The 23,747-nt window shown below is 43.3% G+C and overlaps 1 protein-coding gene across 3 annotated transcripts in view; it reads right to left on the bottom strand.

The window, feature by feature from the left end:
* Positions 1-23,431, bottom strand: part of lzts3a (leucine zipper, putative tumor suppressor family member 3a) — a 200,491-nt gene extending 177,060 nt beyond the window's left edge. Inside the window, exon 1 of one of the 3 annotated variants that reach the window (XM_087991383.1) lies at positions 23,359-23,431. The gene's annotated coding sequence lies outside the window, so the exon portion shown is untranslated. Of the gene's footprint in view, positions 1-23,004; positions 23,096-23,358 lie in introns of those variants that run through there. The other 2 variants (XM_043702440.2, XM_087991389.1) reach the window with 2 other exon arrangements.
* Positions 23,432-23,747: the final 316 nt, after the last annotated feature.

The raw sequence follows: 23,747 nt of genomic DNA, 5'->3' as shown, positions 1-23,747 counted from the left end.
CTCACTTCATTTATCAACAAAATAACTTGTCACTGCCTCATAAATCCAATGATTCCCAGCAGCCAGTAATAAGTGTTTTAAACACATGTTATTACAAGCAGCCCAAGTGAGGTACAGAACAGGGGGAGAGCAATGAATAAAGAATTAAAAATCAATGAAAGGACTCAACAATGGGTTATCTAAACAAAAGTATAACATTTAGGCATGTTTGAAGGTAAGTTTTGTGTTAGTTGTCATAACTAGAGGGAGGTGTAAAGTTTGAGAATCACAGTCATAGAGTCATAGAGATGTACAGGACAGAAACAGACCCTTCGGTCCAACTCGTCCATGCCCGACCAGATATCCCAACCCAATCTAGTCCCACCTGCCAGCACCCAGCCCATATCCCTCTAAACCCTTCCTATTCATATACCTATTCAGATGTCTTTTAAACATTGCAATTGCACCAGCCTCCACCACTTCGTCTGGCAGCTCATTCCATACACGTACCATCCTCTGCATGAAAACATTGCCCCTTAGTACCTTTTATATCTTTCCCCTCTCACCCTAAACGTATGCCTTCTAGTTCTGGGCTCCCCCGCCCCTGGGAAAAGACCTTGTGTATTTATCCTATCCATGCCCCTCATGATTTTGTAAACCTCTATAAGATCACCTCTCAGCCTCCAATACTCCAGGGAAAACAGCCCCAGCCTATTCAGCCTCTCCCTGTAGCTCAAATCCTGCAACCCTGGCAACATCCTTGTAAATCTTTTCTGAACCGTTCCAAGTTTCACAACATCCTTCAGATAGGAGTGATAGATGCTACTTATCTCATAAGGTTAATCCACTAACTGTTGACAGCTCACATTGCTACCTACCAGGTCACCAATCACTTGACTGAAATCACCCATCTTCTGGGTGGTGAAATTGAATTTCACTGATTTATATTGATCAGGTTCTCTATTAATTCAGATTCCTTCGTGTTACTAGGGGCTGAGTGCATGCAAATAATTCCCGAGACATATCGGGGCTAATGGGGGGAGATGGATCCAGACTCCCTCATAGATCTGGTAGAAATGTATAGGGTTGTTGAGTGAGGCAGGATTGAGTTGCTGATTATGCAAGTTCCTGAATGCTGTACTAGCACAATATTACACTTCTTGAGCACAGCAACACTGAGAAACGAAGAAACCCATTGATTGAAAAGGATTCAACTGATTTGTTATTAAGCCAGCATTCAGTGATAAAACAAGACTTCAGGGGAGTCATAGCTAGCCAGTGTTCCATGTCAAATGAAGCAAGCAACTGGCAAATCCAGCCCAAAGCAACAATCAACAACAAAGGACAATGCCATCCCATCATCCTGACTGGTCACTGAGCTAAGACTGTGCAGCAGCCTACAACTAAGTGATTATCAGACATCAAAGGCCTATTTGCCTGTCAGGATGATTGACAGCCCACTGTCTGATCAAGGCTGTGAACATCCTTTTGCAGAAACACCAACAAGCTGTGCACAACCTCAACCTTAGTACAACAATATTTTCAAAGATGTCTGGCATTGTTGATCATTCTGATGTAGTTAAGAAATTGACTAAGTTCAAAGTACAAGAGATTTCTGTCCTATGGATTGCTCACATCTTTGCTGACAGAGTCAGATACCATGGCATGTAAACATTATGCAGGTAAATGCTCCTGAATGGAATGCCACGCTGGTGGACCTGAGTGGACAGGAACAGGCACCCCTTGCTATAATGTTAAGCAATTACACCCTGACAGTGGTGAAAGCCTCAACATTTTAAACCACACAAACAAGAATTAGCACTTGAACTAACTCGTCTAGGCAGACTACTCAATTTCAGAACGGATTACCACCATCAAGCCCAGTGAAGTCAAGACTTCTCAAAAGTCATAGAGCTGTACAGCACGGAAACAAACCTTTTACTCCAACCCGCCTATGACAATCAGAAATCCTAAATTAATCTAATCTCATTTGCCAGCAGTTTGCCATATCTCCGTGAACCCTTCCTATTCATATACTCATCCAGATTCCTTTTAAATGTTGCAATTGTACCAGCCTCCACCACTTCCTCTGGCAGCTCATCCCATACACGTACCACCCTCTGTGTGAAAACATTGCCCCTTAGGTCCCTTTTAAATCTTTTTCTTCTCACCCTAAACCTACGCCCTCTAGTTTTGGACTCCCCCCACCTCAAGGAAAAAACCTTGGCTATTCACCCTATCCAGGATGCTCATGAGTTTATAAACCTCTATGAGGTATAACTATATCCAACCTCATAAGACTTTTGGGTCCTCAGTGAAATACTTAAAATCATGACATTTATATGCATGTAATTATCTATAACATGGGATGTTGTATTGATCTGTAATTTTAATATAACTTTATTCAAGATTTCTTCTTATAAATATCCCAACCACGCTGTTACCTTTTGAATTTGCTAGTCTATTTCTGTTATTGTATGATTATCACATATTTGAACCATGTTAACCTGACATCTTAGTGTAATTATGAAATTTTCAATGGAAGTCACATTGCAATTCATCCTTTGGCTGCAAACATGTTTCTTGAAGAAAATACCTTCATTATTATGCCAAAGCTGCATGAAGTGGCAGGAAGGGAATAAGAACAGACCAGGTAACTATAATTCAGAAGATTAAGACTCAATGATATCACGGCCTCCAAAGCACTCCACACCCTGAGCAATCTGTCAGGAAGGAATACATCTACAAATGAGGTTTTGGTTACCAAGGGAAAGCATAGCTGTAGGAAGATTATAAGCTCAGCAGCAAAAAGCAAATTGCCAATTTAGCACATCATCAGTGAATATGGTGTTTGTGAAGCAACCACTACTTTGAGGCTGAGAATGTGATAAAAGATGGTACTGTAGGTGGGAGGTGGTGTCTTTTCTTGGATGTAGTTTTCAGTTCCTGTTTTCCTGGCAACACTGACTGCATGGATATCACAGACCTTAGAATACAGAATGTAGAACAACACAGCATAGGAACAGCCCCTTTGGCCCACTATGTCTGTGTTGACCATGATGCCACCTGGCTGCACATAGCCCACATTCCTCTATCCCCTGCCTGCTCATGTGTCTGTCTAAAAGCCTCTGAAATGTCGCTATCATATCTGTTTCTACCACCCCTCCTGGCTGTGCATTCCAGGCACCTACCATCCTTTTAAAAAAATTTTTAGAACAGAGAACAACACAGCGCAGAACAGGCCCTTCGGCCCTCGATGTTGTGCCAACCTGTGAACCATTCTCAGCTTGTCCCCCTACACCATCCCCAAATCATCCACGTGCTTATCTAAGGATTGTTTAAGTCTCCCTAATGTGGCTGAGTTGACAACATTAGCAGGTAGGGCATTCCACGCCCTTACCACTCTCTGCGTAAAGAACTTTCCTCTGATATTGGTCTTAAATCTATCACCCCTCAATTTGAAGTTATGCTCTCTCGTACAAGCTGATGTCATCATCCTAGAAAAAAGTATTTCACTGTCTACCCTATCTAATCCTCTGATCATCTTGTATGTCTCTATCAAATCCCCCCTTAGCCTTCTTCTTTCCAATGAGAACAGACCCAAGTCTCTCAGCCTTTCCTCATAAGACCTTCCCTCCAGACCAGGCAACATCCTAGTAAATCTCCTCTGCACCTTTTCCAATGCTTCCACATCCTTCCTGTAATGGGGCGACCAGAACTGTACACAATATTCCAAGTGTGGCCACACCAGTGTTTTGTATAGTTGCAGCATGATATTGCGGCTCCAGAACTCAATCCCTCTACCAATGAAGCTTAACATACCGTATGCCTTCTTAACAGCACTATCCACCTGGGTGGCAACTTTCAGGGATCTATGCAGATGGACTCCAAGATCCCTCTGCACATCCACACTACCAAGAATCTTTCCATTGACCCAGTACTCTGCCTTCCTGTTATTCTTCCCAAAGTGCATCACCTTACATTTAGCTGCAGTGAACTCCATTTGCCACCTCCCAACCCAATTCTGCAGTTTATCCAAGTCCCCCTGCAACCTGTAACATTCTTCCAAACTGTCCACTACTCCATCGACTTTAATGTCATCTGCAAATTAACTAATCCATCCACCTATGACTGCATCTAAGTCATTTATAAAAGTGACAAACAGCAGTGGTCCCAAAACAAATCCTTGTGGCACACCACTAGTAACTGGACTCCAGACTGAATATTTTCCATCAACCATCACTTGCTGCCTTCTTCCAGAAAGACAGTTTCTAATCCAAACTGCTAAATCACCCTCAATTCCATTCCTCTGCATTTTCTCCATCAGCCTACAATGTGGAACCTTATCAAAGGCTTTACTGAAGTCCATGTATACCACATCAACTGCCCTACCCTCATCTACATGCTTGGTCACCTTCTCAAAAAACTCAATGAGGTTTGTGAGACACGACCTGCCCTTGACGAAACCACGTTGACTATCTGAAATCAAATTGTTGCTTGCTAGATGATTATACATCTTATCTCATATAATCCTTTCCAAAACCTTTCCTGCAACAGCAGTAAGGCTCACTGGTCTATAATTACCTGGGTCATCTCTGCTGCTCTTCTTGAACAATGCCACAACATTTGCAATTCTCCAGTCTGCAGGTACTAAACCTGTAGACAATGATGACTCAAATATCAAAGCCAACAGCTCTGCTATCTCCTCCCTAGCTTCCCAGAGAATCCTCGGATAAATCCCACCTGGCCCAGGGGACTTGTCTACTTTCACTCCTTCTAGAATTGATAACACCTGTGCAAAACTAACCTCGATCCTTTCTAGTCTAATATCTTGTACCTCATTCTTCTCTTCCACAATATTGTCCTTTTCCTGAGTGAACATCGACGAGAAATGTTCATTTAGCACCTCTCCAATCTCTACAGTGTCCACACTCAACTTCCCACTTCTGTCTTTGACTGGCCCTATTCCTACCTTAATCAACCTTTTATTCTTGCCTTGCATATCTTCTTTAAACTCTCTCTCTCTCATCTTAAACCTATGTCCCCTAGTATTCCACATTTTCACTGGGAAAGAGCCTCTGACTATCCACCCTATCTAAGCCTCTCATAATTATACACCTCTGCTTTTATCCTTTTCGATATCTTCCATGCGATACTCCTCTCCATTAGCTGTTTGTTTCTCCTTTTGTATGATATTCCTAGGAAGAAGAAAGCAGGCAATGCTAACATGATTCCTGATGAAGGGCTTTTGCCCTAAACGTCGATTTTCCTGCTCCTCGGATGCTGCCTGACCTGCTGCGCTTTTCCAGTACTACACTCTCCACTCTAGTCTCTAGCATCTGCAGGCCTCACTTGCACCCAATGCTAACCATAGTCTGGACAGCACCTGCCAGCACAATCCAAGCAGCATTCCTCCTGGATTGGTGACTCCAATGGTGGGAAGAATATCACTACAATGTCACTCCTATACTCTGAGCCTCTTGTTGGACAGACTGTAGTTTTCCAAGAGACAAATGAGTATATGATTGCACTGAAGCAAACACAGGTCTGGGCAGAGGGGTGAGTTGTGGCATGCACACTCAGGTCTGCTATGTGCATATAGTTCCTGGTGTGTTTTTGGACCTGCACACAATGTGCCAAGCATCCCACACAAATACCTGGTGTTATGATTGCTGCTGGCTGTGTTTGGAAGCCCACCCCAGAAGCAGAATTTGGTAAAATCTACCCTTAAGTATGTGGTATCCCTCGAAGAGTTACTTTGAGATAGATTTTAGGCCCATATTTGCTCATGACCAATCAAACTTATTCAGTTTTCAGTCCCTGCATTTATTAGCAGTTCAATGAGGATGACCACTCTGTGGTACAGTCTCAGGAATACATTAACTAGACTGCCAAAAACAGCAGCTTTGTAACATTGCAGATATCAGCTAATTAAACCCCTCTGGACATACATAATTAAATCCAGGCTGGATTTTCAGGAGCAACTAAACAACATAAACACTGCTTCTGAATCGGGTCACTGCACTGTTTACAAATATTTTTACTACAAACATATCGTTGATAACTTATATTATCTGTGACATAGCTCGAGTGCCAAAGTGTAGATATAAAGATGACATAATTAGCCTACATCATCCAGATTTAATTGGACAAAGGCTAGTGACTTTCTCAAAGCTGGCTTCAATAACATCCAGACAAAACACCTTCAAAATCAACTTCCATGGACTGCCTGGAAGGCTTAAAGTCTGGATCAGTGGTGCTGGAAGAGCACAGCAGTTCTGATGAAGGGCTTTTGCCCGAAACGTCGATTTCGCTGCTCGTTGGATGCTGCCTGAACTGATGTGCTCTTCCAGCACCACTGATCCAGAATCTGGTTTCCAGCATCTGCAGTCATTGTTTTTACCTGGAAGGCTTAAGTGCCTCACCTACCAGGTCCTTTTTCACACAATTCTCAAATAGCCAGTAACCCAGTAGAAAACAAAAAAATGCTAGAAAGCATATCTAAAGCTCACCTTGATGCACAGCAGCAATGAGGCTAATGGGCGAGAGCATTTTGCTACCAATCCTTTAAAATCTTCTTTGAGATGGTGACCAAACAGGTGCATAAGGGTAAAGCGGTTGATGTGGTGTATATGGATTTCACTAAGTTATTTGGTAAGGTTTCCCACAATAAGCTATTGCACAAATTACGGTGACATGGGATTGAGGGTGATATGGATCAGAAATTGGCTAGATGAAAGAAGACAGAGGGTGGAGGTTGATGGGAAATATTCATCCTAGAGTTCAGCTACTAGTGGTTTTTTTTTTTTAAGATTACTTACAGTGTGGAAACAGGCCCTTCGGCCCAACAAGTCCACACCGACCCGCCGAAGCGCAACCCACCCATACCCCTACATTTGCCCCTTACCTAAAACTACGGGCAATTTAGCATGGCCAATTCACCTGACCTGCACATCTTTGGACTGTGGGAGGAAACCGGAGCACCCGGAGGAAACCCACGCAGACACGGGGAGAACGTGCAAACTCCACACAGTCAGTCGCCTGAGGCGGGAATTGAACCCAGGTCTCTGGCGCTGCGAGGCACCAGTGCTAACCACTGTGCCACCGTGCTGCCCAGAAGTGGTGTACCGCAAGGATCTGCTTTGGGACCACTGTTACTTGTCATTTTTATAAATGACCTGGATGAGGGCATAGAAGGATGGCTTAGTAAATTTGCGGATGACACTAAGGTCGGTGGAGTTGTGGATAGTACTGAAGGATGTTGCAGGTTACAGAGATACATAGATAAGGTGCAGAGCTGGGATGAGAGGTGACAAATGGAGTTTAGTGTGGGAAAGTGTGAGGTGATTCACTTTGGAAGGAGCAACAGGAATAAAGATTACTGGGCTAATGGCAAGATTCTTGGTAGTGTAGATGAGCAGAGAGATCTCGGTGTCCAGGTACACAGATCCTTGAAAGTTGCCAGTCAGGTTGATAGGGTTGTTAAGAAGGCATATATTAGTATGAGGGATTGAGTTTCAGAACCATGAGATCATGCTATAGCTGTACAAAACTCTGGTGCAGCCACATTTGGAGTATTCCGTACAGTTCTAGTCACCACATTATAGGAAGGATATGGAAGCTTTGGAAAGGGTTCAGAGGAAATTTACTAGGATGCTACCAGGTATGGAGGGAAGGTCTTAGGAGGAAAGGCCGAGGTACATGAGGCTGGTTTCATTAGAAAGAAGAAGGTTGAGAGGCAATTTAATTGAGACATAAGATAATCAGAGGGTTAGACAGGGTGGACAAGGAGAGCCTTTTTCCTCAGATGGCGGTGGCTAGCACGAGGGGGCATAGCTTTAAATTGAGAGGTGATAGATATAGGACAGATGTCAGAGGTAGTTTCTTTACTCAGAGTAGTCGGGGTGTGGACTACGCTACCTGCAACAGTAGTAAACTTGCCACTTTTAAGGGCATTTAAATGGTTATTGGATAGACATATGGATGAAAATGGAATAGTGTAGGTTAGATGGGCGCAACATTGAGGGCTGAAGGGCCTGTATGTGCTCTCATGTTCTGTGTTCTAAGGTTTTGAAATCCAAAATCCTTAACAAAGAAAAAGAGTGGCAGCAGTTCTGAAGAAGTGATACTTGAGTCAAAATGTAACTCCATTTCTCTCTCTGCCAATAATGCCAGATCGACTGTGCCTCTACAGGACTTTCTCTTATTTAGAACACCAGTATCCACAGAACTTTGCTCTTTTCTTTATTATTTCATAGGATGTGGGTATCACTGCTTCGACTAGCATTGAGTCCCATTCCTAATCGCTCAGAGGACAATTAAGAGTGAACCACATTGCTGCGGGTCTAAAGTCAGATATAGGCCAGACCAGGTAAGGACAGCGGTTTCCTTCCCTAAAGGACAAAAATAAGTATAGAATTGAAAAGATTGAGTGTAGAAAGCAGACATGGACCACACACAGGCAGGTGGGAGTAGTTTACCTTGAGACTATGGTCAGCATACACTGGTTGGACCAAAGGGTCTATTGCCACGCTCTAGGAGAATATGTCTGTCTCTCGTGTTTAGTTTAGCTTTGACATGGACAAGGCTGAGATTAAGGACTTTTCAATTTAGGTGATATTTAATGCTCACACCAAATGGTAGAAAGTTAAAAATCACAACACCTGGCTATAGCCCAACAGATTTATTTGTAAGCACTAGCTTTCGGAGCGCAGCTCCTTCATTAGGTGTTTGTGGAGAATAAGCTTGTAAGACAGAATTTATAGCAAAAGTTTACAGTGACGTAACTGAAATTAAATATTGAAAAAGACCTAGATTGTTTGTTAAGTCTCTCATGTTTTTAGAATGACCATGTTGGTTTTAGTTCTTTTATATGTAAATCGCAAAACCTTTTATAAAAGTTACATTCTTAAGTGAACTTTAACAATTGGGGAGACTGGGCGCCTCCTAGCCGAGCGCTTTAGGGAACATCTCTGGGACACCCGCACCAATCAACCACACCGTCCTGTGGCCCAAGGTTTCAACTCCCCCTCCCACTCTGCCGAGGACATGGAGGTCCTGGGCCTCCTTCACCGCCGCTCTCTCCCCACCAGACGTCTGGAGGAAGAACGCCTCATCTTCCGCCTTGGAACACTTCAACCCCAGGGCATCAATGTGGACTTCAACAGTTTCCTCATTTCCCCTTACCCCACCTCACCCGAGTTCCAAACTGTCAGCTCAGCACTGTCCCCATGACTTGTCCGGACTTGTCTGACCTGCCTATCTCCTTTTCCACCTATCCACTCCACCCTCTCCTCCCTGACCTATCACCTTCATCCCCTCCCCCACTCACCCATTGTACTCTATGCTACTTTCTCCCCACCCCCATCCTCCTCTAGCTTATCTCTCCATGCTTCAGGCTCACTGCCTTTATTCCTGATGAAGGACTTTTGCCCGAAATGTCGATTTCGAAGCTCCTTGGATGCTGCCTGAACTGCTGTGCTCTTCCAGCACCACTGATCCAGAATCTGGTTTCCAGCATCTGCAGTCATTGTTTTTAACCATACTGATTCTAATCTAACAAATGGATTTACAGAATCTTACATGGATTCGTGCAGTTTTTGAGTAAAGTGAAATGTAATTCTACAAGTACAAATTGACCCCACAAAGTTATAAGTGTATGTTTGCATGTCGGGGGGGTGGTGGTGGGGGGTTTATGAGTGTCTGTGAGGATCTGCGTGAGTGAGGGTGTGTGTGTAGGAGTGTGTGCGTGCACATGCGCTATTTGGAGACCCCCCCCCCCCCCCCCACAAAAGGCAGCAACTGCAGCAGTTTTGCTGTTAGTGTCTAGTCCGACTGCCCCGGAGAGGGTGTGGGGATGGAGGTGGATGGAAGGGCACACAGGGATAGGGGTAGTGTTGGACAGGGTTGGAGGCGGGTGGGAGGGTGGCCATTTTGGAGGGCCGGGGTGTTGGACCGAGGGGGGGGGGGTTTCATGCACTGTGTGCTGCTACCTGGTCTCCTGAACGGGGAACAGACTTAATGGAAAACTCCAAGCTGCAGGAGAGGCTTTGAATCAATTAACCGAATAATCAATTACCCGAATGAAATAATGCCCGCCCATCTCATTCAGATACTTGAGGTTCCTCTGTATAGGACTCCTATCTAACCCAATACATAAAAATAGACAGACAAAGGAAGAACACAAACTGGGAATGAATCAGAGCCCAAAGAATTAAAAGTAGGGAACATTTCGGAAAACTTGAGTGTACAGACAAATGCAAAGCAGCTGGATTAGAACAATGATAAATATGAGGTTTTCCACTTTGGGAACAAAAATTGAATGGCGATAGACAGGGAAAGGGGAGGTGCAATGAGATCTGTGTGTTCTTGTAGACCAGTCGCTGAAAGTAAGCATGGTGTAGCAGGGTGGTAAAGAAGGTAAATGGTGTGCTGGCCTTCGTAGCAACAGGATTGGAGTACAGGAGCAGCGATGTCTTGCTGCAATTGTATAGTTTTCATTAGCTCAGTTGGCTGGACAGCTAGTTTGCAATGCAGCGTGATGCCAGTGTGGCTTCAATTCTTGCATCAGCTGAAGTTGCCAAAACAGACTCTATCTCAAAGGCATAGATACTCTCTGGTTAAACCACCACGAACTGTCTCTCTCTTGAATGAAAGCGCAAGACCGTGGCAACTTTATCTTTGACAGGGCATTGGTGAGACACCATCTGGAAGATTGTGCAGTTTGGTCTCCTTATGTGTGGACGGATGTTCTGGCTATAGAAGGAGTGTGACAAAGGTTTACCAGATTGATTCCTGGGATAGCAGGAATGACTTATGAAGCAAGACTGAATCAGTTAGGACTACTGTCACTAGTGGTTGGAAGAGTGATGGTGGAGGGGTCTCTAAAATTCTGATTAGGGTAAATGCAGGAAGGATATTTCTGATGGTGGCTGAGTCCAGAACTGCTTGAAGGATATAGGTGTCCAGTTAGGTCTCAGACGAGGAGAAACTTCTTGAGCCGGACAGTGTGCAGCCTGTGGAATTCTCTGCCATAGAAGGTGGCTGAGGACAAACATTGCATGTTTTCAAGGAGGAATTAGATATGGATCTTATCGAAGGAATTTACATTTGAAGGGCCATTTAAGAGCAAAATAAAGAATGCACTTTATTCTGCATTATTGGAAAATGAGTAAGTTGTTTCAAACCCAAATGCACAGTCTATTACTGTATTAGTGGTCAAACAATTCTATCACCCACACAAACATTCCTGAACTGGTTCTGAATATATTTCAGTCTTACTACTGAACTTGCGCATTGTAGCAAGTTAATGATGGTTTAAAATTATATATTTATCTCTTGCTGTTCTGTAATAATTTTTGAGTTTCTGTAGTTATGTTGCTCTCAGCTCTGATCAGAAGTGGCAATACAGGGTTGATTGTAATGATATAGATATTGGAAAATACCAAAAGTGCACACTGAAAAGTAAAGCAGCATCTGACGGATTAACATTCAAGGTACGACCTCAGAGCAGGTGGCTCAATAATTAGCACTGCTCCCTTACAGCACTATGGACCCAGGTTCAAGTCCAGCCTCGGGCAACTGTCTGTGTGGAGTTTGCATGTTCTCCCGGTGTTTGCATGGGTTTCTTCCTGGTCCTCCCATTTCCTCCCACAGTCCAAAGATGTGCAGGCTAGGTGGATTAGCCATGGGAAATACAGGGATACAGGCACAGGGTAAGTTAGTGAGTCTGGGTGCTCTTTAGGGGTTGGTGTGGATTTGATGGGCTGAATGGCCTGTTTCCGCAATGTAGGGATTCTATGAACCAAACCAAAAGAAAGGAAATTGGTGTAGGATTGGCTTTTATAGGATTTACATCCTGTAAGTAGATATCTACCTCACCTCTTGGCATTCTTCTATTCTCTGAATCAAATGATGATGATGAATTTGAGCATCTACTGGAGTCATTACATAATAAAACTTGTTGCTTTGCACAATGTTCTGTTGTAGACAAGGTTTTGGAAAGATTTATAAGATAAGAGATAAGATTTATAATCATCTAGCAAGCAACAATTTGATTTCAGATAGTCAACATGGTTTCATCAAGGGCAGGTTATGTCTCACAAGCCTCATTGAGTTTTTTGAGAAGGTGACCAAGCATGTAGATGAGGGTAGGGCAGTTGATGTGGTGTACATGGACTTTGATAAGGTTCCACATGGTAGGCTGATGGAGAAAATGCAATCGAGACATGGAATTGAGGGTGATTTAGCAGTTTGGATTAGAAACTGGCTTTCTGAAAGAAGGCAGCGAGTGGAGGTTGATATAAAATATTCAGCCTGGAGTCCTGTTACTAGTGGTGTGCCACATGGATCTGTTTTGGGACCACTGCTGTTTGTTATTTTTATAAGTGACTTAGACGCAGGCATAGGTGGATGGATTAGTAAATTTGCAGATGACACTAAAGTCGGTGGAGTAGTGGACAGTTTGGAAGAATGTTACAGGTTGCAGGGGGACTTGGATAAACTGCAGAATTGGGCTGAGAGGTGGCTGAGAGATGATGCACTTTGGGAAGAATAACAGGAAGGCAGAGTACTGGCTCAATGGAAAGAGTCTTGGTAGTGTGGATGTGCAGAGGGATCTTGGAGTCCATGTACATAGATCTCTGAAAGTTGCCACCCAGTTTGATAGTGGTGTTCAGAAGGCATACGGTGTATTAGGTTTCATTGGTAGAGGGATTGAGTTCCGGAGCCGCAATATCATGCTGTAACTATAGAAAATGCTAGCGCGGCCGCACTTGGAATATTGTGTACAGTTCTGGTCACTATATTTCTGGAAGGATGTGGAAGCATTGGAAAAGGTGCAGAGGAGATTTACCAGGATGTTGCCTGGTCTGGAGGGAAGGTCTTATGAGGAAAGGCTGAGAGACTTGGGTCTGTTCTCATTGGAAAGGCGGTGGCTAAGACGGCATTTGATAGAGACATACAAGATGATCAGAGGATTAGATAGGGTAGACAGTGAAAGTCTTTTTCCTAGGATGATGATGTCAGTTTGTACGAGAGAGCAGAACTACAAATTGAGGGCTGATAGATTTCAGACTGATGTCAGAGGCAGGTTCTTTATGCAGAGAGTGGTAAGGGCGTGAAATGCCCTACCTGCCAATGTAGTTAACTCAGTCACACTAGGGAGATTTAAACAATCCTTGGATAAGCATATGGATGATGATGGGATAGTGTAGGGGGACAAGCTGAGAATAGTTCACAGGTCGGTGCAACATCGAGGGCCAAAAGGCCAGTTCTGCGCTATAATGTTCCATGTTCCGCCTCAATGTTTTTGTTGGGGGAGGGAAAGCTACTATCACTCAGGTGCGGCCTTCCTCCAAGCTTTCAGCTATCTACTCAGGGGGATGTGGCAGTGCCCATGTTCAAGAGTTTTGTCTGTAGTCTAGGACAACACTCATTCTCCAACTGTTACCGTCAATAATTGTAGATATTTTCTCAACCTGTTCAGAGATGTTATTACATAACACTCATTAATTTTCTATCTGTAGAACCTTGCTGCTTTACCTGCTTGACACCATCGACCACAATTTAAAGTTGCCGCACAATTAGGCGCTAAGTAAATATAAAAGTTATTTCTTTGATGTGTCGTGGCCAACAGGGTTGAAGAGAACTCCCAAAGAATACTGTACCTTCTTCTCCATTTCTATGTTTAATTCCTGTTTCCTTTAAAAATGTTAACCCGTGCCAAACTCATAAAATGGCTGAAGCTGATCACATGATCACCTTTCCAGAAACTTCTGAACCCATTGCATTCCAGCTAAAGCAAGACATAGAACTTGGAGATGAGGTGTCAACCTCCAGTCAATTCTGGGCACAGGAGAACATCAACACTCACGAACAATAAGAGAAATTGCTGGAAAAGCTCAGATCTGGCAGCATCTGTAGAGAGAAAGCAGAGTTAACGTTTCAGGCCCAGTGACCCTTCTTCATAACATCAACATCCATCATGCTAAAATGGGTGCTAAGACGATTAGTTGGGTGGGACAGAGAGATGGGTAAAGGTCTGTAGCTTAATGACCCCCCACTTAGCACAGAGTGACAGGCTGAAATACCTGGCAATGTCATATGACAGACCTGAGCTTGCTGAATTGTTTCAATATACAATTCAGGGATTCTCAATCAGTTGCTGTTTGATCGTCAGAGGGAGAGCAGGACTTCAGGTAGAGTTGGCAGTCCATCCCAGAACGTCGATCTCTGTCTCCAAGTCACCAGCTGGAAAGGAGCCTACGCTTTGTCGACGAGACGGGAAACTAATGGGCCCAGCTCATTGAGGAAACTATTATTGTAGACTGAAAACCTCAGGACATTGCCATTCACCTAAACTAATCGATTTATCTAAACGTGTAATTTATAACCTATCCAGGTGTGGCACAGTGGCTGGAGGTGACTCGGTGGCTAGCACTGCTGCCTCACAGAACCTGGGTTCAGTTCCAGTCTCGAGCGACTCTGTGACATTTGCACATTCTCCCAGTGTCTGTGTGGGTTTCCTCTGGATGCTCTGATTTGGTTTGATTCAATTTGATTGATTTATTGTTACATGTACTTAAGTACAGCGAAAAGCTCTGTTTACGAGCAGTACAGGCAGATCATAGTAAGCACGAACGTACAGAGCATAGGGTGGAAAAAAAAAACTTAGAAGCATACAGGTTACATCGCACAGTGTGTGCGCCAGGCAAGATCAACATTAGCAAGATCAGCATTATTAGAAGTTAGAGAGTCCATACATCAGTCTAATGAGAGGGAAGAATGGCTGGTGCTTGTGTTCAAGCTTCGATATCTTCTCGGCAAAAGTGAGGACTGCAGATGCTGGAGAGCAGAGTGGTGCTGGAAAAGCACAGCAGGTCAGGCAGCATCTGAGGAGCAGAAAAAAAATATAAAAAAAAAAAAAAATCCATGTTTCAGGCAAAAGCCCTTCATCAGGAATGAAGCTCCTTGGATGCTGCCTGACCTGCTGTGCTTTTCCAGCATCACTCTAATCTAGACTTCTGTATCTTCAGCCTGATCGAGCAGGTAGTCGGAGAACATTACTGGGTGTGATCAGTCTTTGATGATGTTGGCAGCCTTTCTACAGCTCAAGCCGTGTAAATGGAGTCCATGGATGGAAGGGTGGCTTCCCTGATGGTCTGGGCTGTGCACACAACCTTCTGTAGTTTTGTACAGTCCTGGACACCGCAGCTGCTATGCACCTGGATTTCAAATGGGTATCTGTAAAAGTTTGCTTCCTTGGGCAGCTCAGGAAATTTCAGAGAGGTTGTTGTAGCTTCTTGACTGTTTCATCTATGTGGGAAGGCCAGGATATGTTGTTGGTTATCGTCACTCTGAGGAACAGGACGCTCTCCAGCCTCTCACCCTCCACTCCATTGTTGTAGATTGGACATGTTCTCCTCCTTTCTTTCTGAAGTCAATGATCAGTTCTTTAGTTTTGCCAATGTTGAGAGAGACAGACAGAGAAGGTGGATTGGCCATGCTAAACTGCACAGTGTCCAGGGAGGTACAGGCTACATGGCTTAGCCGTGGGAAATGCAGGGCTACAGGGATAGGGAAGGCTACTGAGTCTGGGTGGGATGCTCTTCAATGGGTCGATGTGGACTTGATGGGCCAAATGGCCTGATTCCCACACTGTCAGGATTCTATGATTCTTTAATCTCATCACCTGTTGTCATCTTTAATTTCCTGATTATTTCTGTGTGGAGTACTAAAGCAATCCCCTGCACTTTAATTCTTGATTTAATAAACGTAAAGGAATTTTTCTGTGAGTTTATTTCAATAATTGGAATCTGGAAACAGTCACTGGAGGAGGTGGTTCCACAAATATACCCATCCTCGATAATGGAACAGCCCAACACTTCAGAGTAAAGACAAGGCTGAAGAATTCTGGCCTCCTCCAGATGTCCCCAAATCAGTTACCAGTTTTCAGCCAATTCACTCACTGTATGTGATGTCAAGAAATGGTTGGAGACACTGGATACTGCAAAGACTATGGGCTCTGACAACATTCCAGCAATAGTGCTGAAGACTTGTGCTCCAGAATGTGCTGCTCCCCTAATCCAGCTCTTCCAGTACAGTTACAGCAGTGGCATTTGCCCAACAGAATGGAAATTTTCCCAGGTATGTCCTTACACAAAAAGCAGGACAAATCCAAACCAGCCAATTACTGCCCCAGTCTATTGTCGATCATCAGTAAAGTAATAGAATATAATCAACAATGCCATCCAGCAGCACCTGCTCAGTGGCGCCCAGCTTGGGTTCCGCCACTCAGCTCCTGACGTCATTACAGCCTTGGTTCAAACAGGGACAAAAGAGCAGAATTCCAGAGGTGAGGAGAAAGTGACTGACCCTTTGATCAAGTGTGGCATCAAGAAACAAAACTGGAATCAGTGGGTATCATGGGGAAAACTCACTGCTGATTGGAGACTTGAGAGATAGGAAGCCAGTTATGGTTATTCGAGGTCAGTCATAAGATCTTGATCAGATGGAGTTTAATTTACATAAATGTTGTATTTTGGGAAAGCAAATTTTAGCAGGACTTATGCATTTAATGGTAATGTCCGAGGGACTATTGCTGAACAAAGAGACCTTGGAGTGCAGCTCCTTGAAAGTAGAGTCGCAGGTAGATAGGATAGTGAAGATGGCGTTTGGTATGTTCGCCTTTATTGGTCAGAGTATTGAGTACAAGAGTTGGGATGTCATGTTGTGGCTGTATGGGACATTGGTTAGACCACTTTTGGAATATTGTGCGCAATTCTGGTCTCCTTCCTATTGGAAAGATGTTGTGAAACTTGAAAGGGTTCAGAAAAGATTTACAAGGATGTTGCCAGGGTTGGAGGATTTGAGCTATAGGGAGAGGCTGAATAGGCTAGGGCTGTTTTCCCTGGAGCATCGGAGGCTGAGGAGTGACCTTATAGAGGTTTAAAAAATCATGAGGAACACGGATAGGATAAATAGACAAATTCTTTTCCCTGGGGTGGACGAGTCCAAAACTAGAGGGCATAGGTTTCGGGTGAGAGGGGAAAAATATAAAAAGGACCTAAGGGGCAGCTTTTTTATCCACGCAGAGGGTGATGCGTGTATGGAATGAGCTGCCAGAGGAAGTGGTGGAGGCTGGTATAATTACAGCATTTAAAAGGCATTTGGATGGGTATATGAATAGGAAGGGTTTGGAGGGCTATGGGCTGGTGCTGGCAGTTGGGACTAGATTGGGTTGAGATATCTGGTCAGCACGGACGGATTGGACAGAAGGCCTGTTTCCGTGCTGTACGTCTCTATGACTCTCTCTCATCTCCAGGACATCTCTGCAGGAGTTCCTCAGGATAGTGCCGGAGGACCAACTATCTTTAGCTGTTTCATCAATGACCTTCCCTCCATTAGGTTTGAAATAGGGTTGTTCAGTGATGATTGTGCAATGTTCAGCACCATTCATGATTCCTCAGATACTGAAGCAGTTCATGCTTAAGTGCAACATCTCGATAATATCCAGACTTAAGCTGACAAGTGAGAAGTAACATTCACGCCACACAAATGCCAGGCAATGACCATCTCAATAACAGACAACCTAACTACCACCCTCCCCTTGTCTTCAGTGATGGCAATGCCATAATTGAATCAACCCCCCAACTTCTCAGGGGTTGTTAATGACCAGAAACTGAAAATGAACAACTATACGCACAGTGGCTACAAGAGCAGGTCAGAGTCTTAGGACTCTTACAGCAATTAACTCACCTCCTGACTCCCCAAAGCCTGTCCACCATCTCCAAAACACAGTCAGAAGTATGAAGGACTACTTGCCTGGATAAGTGCAGTTCTAACAACACAAGAACCTTACCACCATCGAGGACACCAACACATGACTTGATTGGCAACAATCCATAAACATCCAATCCTCCACCACTGACCCTCGGTAGCAGCAGTGTATACCATCCATAAGATGCACTACAGAAATTCACTGAAGCTCCTTAGACAACACCTTCCAAATGCATGACCATTACTAGAAGGACAAGGGCAGCAGATACATGGGAACACCACCACGTAAAAGTTTCCCTCCAAGCCATCCACCACCCTGGCTTGGAAATATATCATCACTGTTCACGGTCATTAGGTCAAAATCCTGGAAATCCCTCCCTAATGGCATTGTGGATCTATGTTGATTGCAGGGGTTCAAGAAAGTTGTTCACCATCACCTTCTCAAGGGCAACTTGGGACATGCTATAAATGCTGGTTTAGATGCCAGGAATAAGACAAATTAAGTAATTCATTTGTAAAGCTGTTCAGCTAATGGAGGTTCCAATATTTAAAAATAGGAAAACTTTCAGGAAATCATCAAACGATTAGTGCCAACGGTAGGAATGTCAAACACATAACAGAAAATAGAAAATCCAAAATGAAGTAAACAATGTGGATTTGAAGGGGATGATCATTCTCGGCCAACCTTATTGAATTATTCAAAGTAAAAACAGAACAAGTTGACGGGGGAGAGATTGAAACTTCAAATGTGTTCAAAAAGCATTAGTTATGAGTCTACTATGCACCATCTTATAATGGCCAGTGCACTTGTAGTCAGAGGCACATAGCAGAATTGATGGCAAGCTTGCTTCAACACAAAATAAAAGGCCAAGAGACTAAAAATAGCTTCTGTATAAATGGGAATTGGTACTGGGATCACCATTGTTCAAATTTAATGATTTGGTCTTTGGGATCAAGACCGAAAATTTGTCAATGACTTCAAATTGGGGCATATATTTAAGAGAAAATATGGTTGTAATAGAATGTATAAAGTTATAAATAAGCTTGGAGAACAGCTACGTTATTGGTAAATTAATTTCCACATAGATAACTGAGAGTAGTTTATTTCTGTTATAAATGTAAGGAGGCCACATGCTGTGTGGAAAATGACAGCCTGGATGGGGTGTTTGAGAAATGAATCTGGAATATCAATACACAAAAGTAACAGTGCAGATTAATAAGGCAATAAATTAGAAAGGAAACCAGCACTGCCTTTGTTACATTCTAACCCTCTAGATAGGAACCAAAGAAGTGATGTTAAAATTGTACGAAACCTTTGTTAGACAGCACTTGATATTCTATCCAGCACTCCCATCTTACTTTACAAGGATATAGAGATAGTGAATACAAAAGATACAAAAATGATACACAGGAACAATACCATAATGTAAATGGTATGCTTTTCATGATAGTCTTCGAGAAAACAGGCAGCTGTGAGGTGACAAAATAGGGGCTCTTATAAGTCATAAATAGAGTAGATGTACAGAAAATGTTTCCACTTGTAGGGAGAGAGCATACTAGGGATCATAAGTATCAGAAAGCTGTTTATAGATTCAACTGGGCATACAGGTTTACTCAATGTGAAAATATTGGAATTTGCTAACACAAAGTAGTGGAGACAGAGCACAAAAGCATTTTGGGTGATGTAAATAAACATTCAAAAGGAGATAGAAATAAGGGGACTGATAGGGTTAGATGAAGTAGTCGGCTGGCTATAAGTTGTTATATAAATCAGTATACACAAAAAAAGAATGAGAAAAGAAGATTTAAAACCATGAAAGCAATCATGTCACATATGGCAGTTTTAAAACAGAAAGCCCCAAAACTGGAAAGCAATATAGAAGATAACTTGACTACGGATCGTTATAACGTTGGTAATATATGTAGAGAAGTATCAATGTAATGTGCAATGAGCAATATGATATCAAGTACAAAGGAACTATTCAAACAGATTTAGTCATTAACGACCTTCTACTTGCATGGGTAGTGGTCTCAAAAATTCTGGATTTTTGAGATTCTCTTATAAGAGGAAACACTCAAATTCAGTAAGAAATTCAGATGAAACTTCTTCACCTAGACAGTGGTTAGAATTTGAAATGTGCTACTACCCAGAGCAGTTCAGGCAATTGGAACACAAGCCTTTAAAGGGAAGCTAGATAAGTGCACAAGTGAGAGTAGGGTAGAAAATTGAACTGATGAGATTTGATGAAGAAGGTTGGGGGAAGACTTATGTGGAGAAAGTGAGGACTGCAGATGCTGGAGATCAGAGTCAAAACGTGTGGCACTGGAAAAGCACAGCAGGCCAGGTAGCATCCCGATGAAGGGCTGGTTGGAGGGGGTAGAGGAGAGGAAAGCAAATGAAATCCATGGCAGATATTTCAGTGTCAGTTGGCCATGAAAACTATAAGGTCTAAGTAACCAATGATCTCAGCCACACGTCAAAACTTTTAGTGTCCAAAGCAAATATTTTAAGACATCATAATCCTCTTGCATTTTCCACCTAAACAATTTCTATTCCTCAACTCTCTCAAGTATGAGTTGAAAGTAAACACTGCTCAAACCAGACATACCATTGTCTGTCTCCAATTTTACTGAATATTCCTATCTCACTGATTTCCTTGACATTAAAAAATAAGATGTTCCTCAGTAGCTGAATGTTCACACTTCAACAGTAACAGAGATTGTCAATATGTAGAACACATTATGTGCCAAGTCAAAGTGACACCAAAGGCAAGAATGCAGTTGAAATATATTCGCCCAGCCATTACCTATTTGTCAAAAGAAATCAATTTTACACCTTAAATAATCCTTGACAAATGTGGACTTGCGTGAGAAAGTTCCACAATTTCAATTTTCACTGAAGAAACTACAATATGAACTTGGAGGACTGGTTATGCTCCTGAGTAAACCTTCATTAATGACCCAAGAGACATGAGTTTAAATCCCACCATAACTAGGAACATCAATTCAACCATTAAAAATTCAGAATTTTAAAAAGTCAATATCAATATTGGTAACCATAAAATTATTGGATTGTCAAAACCCATCTGGTTCACTAATGTTATGTACAGAAGGGAGTCTATGCTGTTATTCAGGAAGACTCCAGACCCACACTGATCTGCTGAACGTTTAATATTGAACCTTGCAGCTTTTGGTTTTGGCTAAGTCAGAGTTGTGGATTCAGAAAGGCAAGGCTAGACAATGCAAAGCAGGGAAGTGCAAACTCAGCGAGAGTGAGCACATAAACAGCACTATATCTGAAAATGCTGCCTGGTCCAGTCCATAAGCTGGGTGCACGTCCCTGTGCAGTCAGTGTCATTGCTGGAGCATTACAACAATAACTGATGATTGAAGTGTAAAAGTGAACTGATGATGAGCCATGAGGATTCTTAGAGACCAGCTGATAGCAGATGCAAATGTCTATGGACATAGCTGATGCAGATGGTTCTTGCCAAGATATTGGTGCCAAGTGTCCAACATGGAGGATGATCAGAGGAAGCGGCTAGCTGAGCTCACCAGGTATCTGTTCTGATTTCCATGTTGAGATTGCTTAATATGTGCCTTGCTTGGCAATTTTGGTAGGATAGAACAATGATTAATAATGAGGTGAATTGGACCATCAACAAGGTGTCTAACAAGCAATAAGTTGACTGAATTAGCAGCTCACTGCTGACAGTGAGAAACCCACCTCACCATTCATAAAGATGAAGCGATGCTGTGGGGACATGAGTTCAAATGGCACCACAGTAATGTTTTTCAATACTCATTCACAGATGAGGGTGTCATTGGCTAGGACAGCATTTATTGCCCATCCCTAGTTGCCCAGAGGGCAGTTAACAGTCAAACGTATTGCTGCAGGTTTGGAGTTACATGTAAGCCAGACCAGGTAAAGATGGCAGATTTCCTTCCCTAAAGAACATTAGTGAATCAGATGGGCTTTTCTGACAATTGATTCATGATCATCATTAGATGCTTAATTCCACATTTTTACTGATTTCAAATTCCACCATCTGCCATGGCGGGATTCCAACCCACATCTACAGAACATTCTCTGGGTCTCTGCATTAGCAGTCCCACAATAATACCATTAGACAGTCACCTCCCCATACTGTAGTTTAGGTATGGTCTTGTGGTGAAGTGGTAGTGTCCCTACCTCTCAGCCAGAAGATTTCTGTTCACGTCCCTCCCTGCGTGTCTTAAAAGGATGATTAAAAATGTACAAAGTTAAAACTCACAACACCAGGTTATGGTCCAACAGGTTTAATTGGAAGCACTGGCTACTGCTCTCCAAAAGCTAGTGCTTTCAATTAAACCTGTTGGACTATAACCTGGTATTGTGTGGTTTTTAAACTTTGTCCACCCCAGTCCAACACCGGCATCTCCAAATCATAACCAAAACATGCAACGAGTTGCTCCTCGCATCAGAAAGGACTTCTTGCCTGTTCCTACCATTAGCCCACATCACTGAGAGACCTCCCTATAATATTCCATCCTTGGCTACTTTCTAAAGTAGAGCACCCCATTCTGGGGGAAATGGGTAATAAACTTGCCAAAGACAACCCACATTCCATGAATTAACTAAATTTCTATTTTGAAAATAAATCTTGCCCTAGATTTCTTTTCCTCCTGAAAAATGATTCCACACGGTCGGCTGACTTCGCTGTCGGATTTGACAGCCGCCAAACTCACGTCACTCCAAACCTGCAGCCCCTCCCAATAAATCAACATTTCAGGCACATCAAAACCGGTAAGGAGACGAGGAAATGGTCACAGTCCCAACTTTATTTTACTATCAAAGAGACAGCTTAATTTCCTTAGTTTAGTTTAATTCCCAAAGGGGGGGGGGGGGGGGAGAGAGAGAAGAGTAGTAAATTACTGCTGTTACCTGATGTAACCTCTGGTTTATATATTTACAAAACTGGAGGAGGATCAGCCCAAAGCAATAACAATTGCTGCAACAACAGAACAATCTTCAGGAACGATTGATATGGAAAAAAAAAGACAAACTCAAGCTTTTTTTTTCCTTTCAAGCCAGCGGTGTTACTGGTGCAGTGCAGTCAACCCCTCCCCTTCCCGAAATGGCAATGAAGAAGTTGAGAGTCCTTTAAATCATATCACGTACACAAGCCGCTTACATCACCGAGGCATTTAGCCAAACTTCACCTCATATACATTTGACAACCACATTAGAAATAAACCATGCATTACCTGCTGCATCCAATCTTTGCATTTCCTTGTCTCCATCACAGCAACGATTTTTTTTTTGGGTAAAATGCACACATTCAGCAGGGGTAAATGTGCGTGCAACTTACAACCCCTGCAAACGGGTCTGATTCCCTCCCTGAATATCTGTGCATATATTTCACACCTCTTAACGCCTTCCACCTATCACAGCTTTGCAGCCGTTCCTCAGTCAGAGTTTCGCCGCTAAACTTAGGAGCAACTTAAATCTCCCACTTGCAGCGAAGCTGCTACACATTGGAGAAAGTGTTCCCAAGACATTGTCTTTTGTTAACCGGGGGGGGGAGAGAAACTGGATTAAAGAGGGAGCCGTGCACTCACCGTTCATTGTGCTGAGAGTTGCTGAGAGCTCAGCCGGGGAGAGCAGGGGGGGGGGTTATTGCAGAGCTCGCCACGCTGGGTTCCTCCGGCGCTGTCCGGGGAAGGATTGGAAGCAGCCGGCTCCAGTCACTTCTCCGCCGCTGCTCGGGGAACTGCCTCCCCGGCAGCACCAGCCTATCAGAGGCCAGCTCGCTGTTACCGGCTGGCTGCTAAAGGCAGGTACCTCCTCTGCTCCCTGTGCACTTGCCCACCCTCCGCCTTCCTAAGTCAAACAACACAGGACACCTTCATCGTTCATGTGTGTTCCCATTTTCACTAAGTGCTCGTTGATTTTCACTCCGCAAAATCTGAAGGAGAGTCACTGGACCCGAATGTTAATTCTGTTTTCT

The sequence above is a fragment of the Chiloscyllium plagiosum genome, unplaced genomic scaffold, assembly GCF_037043375.1.
Source record: "Chiloscyllium plagiosum isolate Xiang-an unplaced genomic scaffold, Cpla_swu_hap1 HiC_scaffold_1, whole genome shotgun sequence".
NCBI classification, from domain to species: Eukaryota; Metazoa; Chordata; class Chondrichthyes; order Orectolobiformes; family Hemiscylliidae; genus Chiloscyllium; species Chiloscyllium plagiosum.
The sequence above is the reverse complement of the archived record's forward strand: the minus strand, read 5'-3'. Positions and strand labels throughout refer to the sequence as shown.